Raw genomic sequence first — 5,062 nt, forward strand, 5'->3', positions numbered from 1 at the left:
GCTTGGTGATCAGCAGTATCTCTATGGAAGATGTTTGTCACTCACTGGAAACAGAAAGCAGGAAAGTAATAGCATAGGTGCTTCTGCCTTTTAAATAAGACATAATGGGCCATCATGACGTGTTTTCTCCACAACAGTAGTTTCAGAAAGCTGGGATAATTTTCAGAGGACCCAGAGCTAGATCATAGATGAGGATGCAGTTATAGAAGAGCTCTTTTCCTTTTCCAGCATATCTAAATACTAAAATTGCTTATAGAAAAAAAAAATTATATCAATGAACTCATCTTCAGAAGAAAGATCAATTTATCTAAATAACTCTTTGCGTTGGGTACTGTTTGGTATCCAAATCCCATGTAAGGAACTGTGAGAAAGGAATGAAAGAATCTCTTAAAGTACATTATCACTCAGCCTGTGCATTAGCAGATTTTTAGTATGCCCCCTGATTTAACAAAAAGGCAAGATGCAGCAAACAAAGGATTCTTGGTATCCCAGAAGCAAGCTCAGACCCCATGGTTTCAGGAACCGCTCGCACCCCTGACTACATCAAGCTCATCTAATCAGATCCAAACAAACCTACTCTACGGGATGAGACTACATGTAAATTTTTGGCAAATGATCAGAAAAAAAAAAAAAAAAAAGAGTGAAAGCAGGAAAGTGTCGCTTTTCCCTCTGCCGATGGATTCAAGAGGAGCCATGTAGCCCCTTGCGCTTGCTGTTAGGATGCACGCGTTGCCTGGCAAATATCTGTGGTTAATGCTCAGCATACTGATGAAGACTGCAGGACTTCGCAGCCTGGAGACTGTCCAGTTCTCGTCACTGCAGGCTGTGGTGGGGAGGACGGTCCTGCTGGCTCCATCCTGGCAGTGATCTGCTGCAGGACACTGGTGGACCCCATCCTTGGCCACCCTCCCAGCACGTCCTCCAGCCCGGCTTGGCTCCTCTCTTGCCCTGGAGGCTGTAGGACACAAGCAGGACGTGGGAGGGATCTGCCAGACCCAGAAGCACATGGAATCACCAGGCAAAGATGGGTGCCCAAGAGCCTTGTGCAAGCAACCCTTCCTAGACCAAAACCAAAGCAACCCCCTCAACCTCCCCAAGCTGAAAATCTTCCTTGCTGCCCTGAGTAGGAATTACTCTTTTTTTTCCCCTCCAAAACCTATACATTAAGTAACATCTGCACTGCCCTGGAATCACCACAGTACCTGAGCACATCCCAACACACCTTGTGGTAGGAAGTGTGATTGTCCACATTGCACTCACAGGACACGGAGGTGGCATTACTTGCCCAGTGTCATGCAGTGAGTTCACCAGGAAACGGCAGGGGGAAAAAAAAAAAAAAAAAAAAAAAAAAGGATTTCTTGACTGTGAGGACTGTGTTTTACTTACAGGGACACTACTTACCTTTTGAGGAAACTCTCTAGTGAAGTACACAGAACCTTCTGGCTTGGAAAATACAATTTTGGTAAAACAAAGCTGTTTTAAAAGCTGAAATATTTCCACATGATAGGTCTAATTTCCACACCCAAATGCACTAAGCAGTCCACCAAGCACAGCTTGCCTGCTGGCCTTGTGTTCCTCTTGAGCTGTTTTTGCCCACACAACTGGCGTTCTCCAGCTTCCTGAGCTGTAGGGTGTCTCATGCATCAGATTGGCTAAAATACAGCCAAGTTGCTTTATCTCYTTTCCCTTTTCCTTCCTGAAGCTTGGGAGCAGGAAATTCTTGTCCTTCTGGGCTGTTCTGCAAAGGGGAGGATGAAAAAGGACAACAGAAAGGACTAATTACTCACTATTTCTTTTAAGGAGAGGAGGAGAATTGCTCATTAGCTGCAGGTGAGCCTTCATATGCAGCAACAGGATCACTCTGCATTTAAGAGTCCTGCAGGGCTGTGAAAGCAAAGCAAAATCATCAATACTGTCARCTGTTCACTGCTGTCTGAATAGTAATGATTGTTATAATTAATTTTTCAAAAAAATCAGGTTACATAATTGCTTTCCTTACTTGTAGAGGTCAACATACTAACCAGCCTTTTCATCAGCTACTTGACCCACTCGACATGCCAGAACAGCAGCAAAGTCACTGCAAATGCCTCCTTTGCTCTCCCTGCAACAGAAGCAGCCATACGAAGGCTGGTATTCCATCCCCTCCATAAAAAATGGTTCAAAAGGCAAATTTTGCCTTTGTAGGGAGTTTCTTTAGACCCAAACTCACCCYCAGCAGCAGCCCAGCACTCTCTGCTTTTCAGGCACATTAACACTTGATTGAAATGATGAAAACTAAAACCTCTAGTTAAAACATTCAATATTCTACCTGCCATCAATCTATCGCAAAGTGAAATATTTCATCCCAATTTTCCCAGTGATAGCTATATTTTTAAGGTCTTTTATATATATATATATATACACACACACACATATATATATTCCCCACAGCAAAAATTTTATGTTTTTTGAATCAACTTTTTTTTTTTCTGTTGAAAAATGACAGGATGGAAAATCCACAGCTATCTCTACTTATAACACATCACGGTTAGGTGTGTGTGCATAGCATTTAGCACAGCATAAAACATAACATATCACATAACACATCCAGGTGGGTGTACATATGGCATGGGCACAAAAAGTAAGTTTTAGAAACAAAGTTTGAGGACACAGGCAGTATCGAGAAAGAAAGGAGGGTTAAACAGCATGCAGATGAGGCTGGTGTAGAGACAGAGGCATTTTCTTGAAATCAGAGATGGTTAAAATAAAAAAAAAATACTGTGCAGGTGTCACAGATTGGAGGTGCTTTCAGTTATTATCAGGAAAAAGCACAGAAAATAACACATTCATATGTGCTGGGGAAAAGCAGCCAGGTCTCAGCAGGGAGGAAGTCAAAAAAGGAGCAGGTCCTAAGTACAACTGGTCAAAAATGCCAAGTGCTTTCCCCTCTTTGCCTGAAAATGTCATTTCTTCAAAATTTTCCGGGCACATGAAGATTTCAATAGCACCGACGGCAACAACAGAGTTCCCCATATGCTGCGTTGTTTACTTTTGAGGGGGATTGCTGACAGATTTTAGCTTGGACATGTGTGATTTTAAACCATCTTCCGCCCTTTGGTTCAATAAGATCTTGCAGTGCTCCCAGCTCCTGGCGTGATGCAGAGCACTCCTGGAAAACGCCGGCGTTTCCTGCAGCGCAGGGAAATTCCCACCCTTGGTGCCTTGGGCAGCAGTGCAGAGAGGTGTCCAAATCCATGTCACAGCTCCCCAAAACGGTGCCCAAACCTGGGGGAGGAAAGATCTTCACCAGACCACACACAGAGGCACCTATGAGGGACCAAAAATACCAGAAACCACAATGATTTGCCAAACATTCCAGCAATGTTACAGTTCATATGGATTGCTGTTGGTTTGCATGCTTGCTTTTTTGCTGGTAAACGTGGAGAATTAGCTAAATGAGGCTGGTTCTGAGGGTGTGGCGAATCATCTCCCCTTAGCCTCAGTCCAAGGAGGGGATTTTCAGCCGCCCGGCCGCTGCCTCCAGCGAAACGGGGGCCGCTGCAGCAGTTGAGTCCCGCGCTGCCACCGGGAGCTCTCAGCTGTGGTTACCAGCTGGGCTCCGCAAGCGACGCTTTCCAAAAAACCCATCTGCTGCATCCGAGGCTCCCGCAGCCAAGAATCTGCTACTTACTGCCACGAAACCACTCCGCGTTTTCACAGAGGTAGCTACCAGCGTTGACATTTTGGGAGAGAAAAGGAAGGTGTATTTTAGCAACCGTTATTTTCAGTGTCGAAAAGAAACACTCATCCTGCTGGGGCAGCGCTGTCTTGTCCTGCTGGAAACCTACCCTGCTCATGTTTAGATAGGTGTCTTTTGCTAATCAGCACTACGGGCCAGCTCACAGCTTTTTTTTGGCCTTTTTTTAAAACATTTTACATCTGTTCTATGTCTCTGATTGATGCCTTTGCCTTCAGCCTGTTTCCCTCTTCTCAAATTGAAGATTATAGGCAGAAATCAACCAGCTGAGACTCTCGTCCCCCTGGCCTCGAGATGTCCCATGGGTAGAGAGCTACACTGGAGCTCGTGGTCTGGATTCCCGCAGTGCCAATGGAGAAAAGCCAATGGCCAGAGCAGGATTTATCTGAGCTACCTGAGGCATCAGCCCAAGAGGAAGGTGGTCCATGCGTCATCAGCACCCATAGCTCTCAGAGGGCAGGGAGAGGAGAAGTCAACGTCGGGAGGTGCCTCCTGGTCTAGAGCACTGGCTGGTCCAAACTTCCAACCTTGACTGTGCTGCAGAGTGGTGGTTAGGTCTGGCTGAGCTCAGAGCTTGGCCGCCCTGTGAGTATTAAACACTCTAGAACAATTCCTAAAGTTGATTAGATTAGCGGCGCATCCGGCCCGACCTCGCACAATGGAGCTTTGGAAAATCTGAAGCAGAAAACAACAGCTTCCAAGCGAAGAGAACAATAGCAAGTTCTCTCTAAGAACAAAACACAGCAACYATTAAAACTGGACAGGAATCAAGAAACTGGATCCCAACAGCATAGCAGGAACTTTTAAAAATTACCAAAGCTGAACTCGGGTGTACATCCTGATTTTGCAAATGGGCATTGCAGAAGTAAAATTGTTGGCTATAGACTTCTCAAAACCTTCTGCTTGTCAAAATCCAACCTGATATTCAAATTCTGAGATTTGAGGCAATCTCTGTAAATCACCGAAAGAGATGGCATGTGATTATCCAGTATTATAACCCAAACCACTGCCTTAAAATGCAACCCAGCTTCCGTTTATACTACACCTTTCTCCAAAAATCTGCGAAAAAACAGTAGCAGTGGTGATCTTGTTCAGGTTCTTTTAATAAAGCAGCTTAGCATGGTTGCATCTTGGGGACTAGCTGCTGGGTAAATGGATCCTGCTTTGGGAAGGGAGGGGAGGAAGGGGGACCAGGTCTGTCAGTGGGGCATGGTGAAGGTCTGGTGCCTCTCTGCTCTAGTTGCCTGCTTTTAATCTGCAGCCAAGTGTCTGCTAACGCTCCCCAAATCTTTGGGGATCCTAGAGACAGACAAGAGAGTTTGTGCA

At 45.3% G+C, this 5,062-nt stretch overlaps 1 long non-coding RNA gene across 1 annotated transcript; it reads right to left on the reverse strand.

The window, feature by feature from the left end:
- Positions 1–915: 915 nt before the first annotated feature.
- LOC112948471 lies at positions 916–1,739 on the reverse strand. Its single transcript, XR_003249627.1, has 2 exons — positions 1,402–1,739; positions 916–955 (listed from the first exon to the last, which is right to left on the reverse strand). It is a non-coding gene; the product is annotated as an uncharacterized LOC112948471 (long non-coding RNA).
- Between the last annotated feature and the right edge of the window lie 3,323 nt (positions 1,740–5,062).

This window comes from Nothoprocta perdicaria, unplaced genomic scaffold, assembly GCF_003342845.1.
Source record: "Nothoprocta perdicaria isolate Ctin4 unplaced genomic scaffold, notPer1 scaffold_262, whole genome shotgun sequence".
NCBI classification, from domain to species: domain Eukaryota; kingdom Metazoa; phylum Chordata; class Aves; order Tinamiformes; family Tinamidae; genus Nothoprocta; species Nothoprocta perdicaria.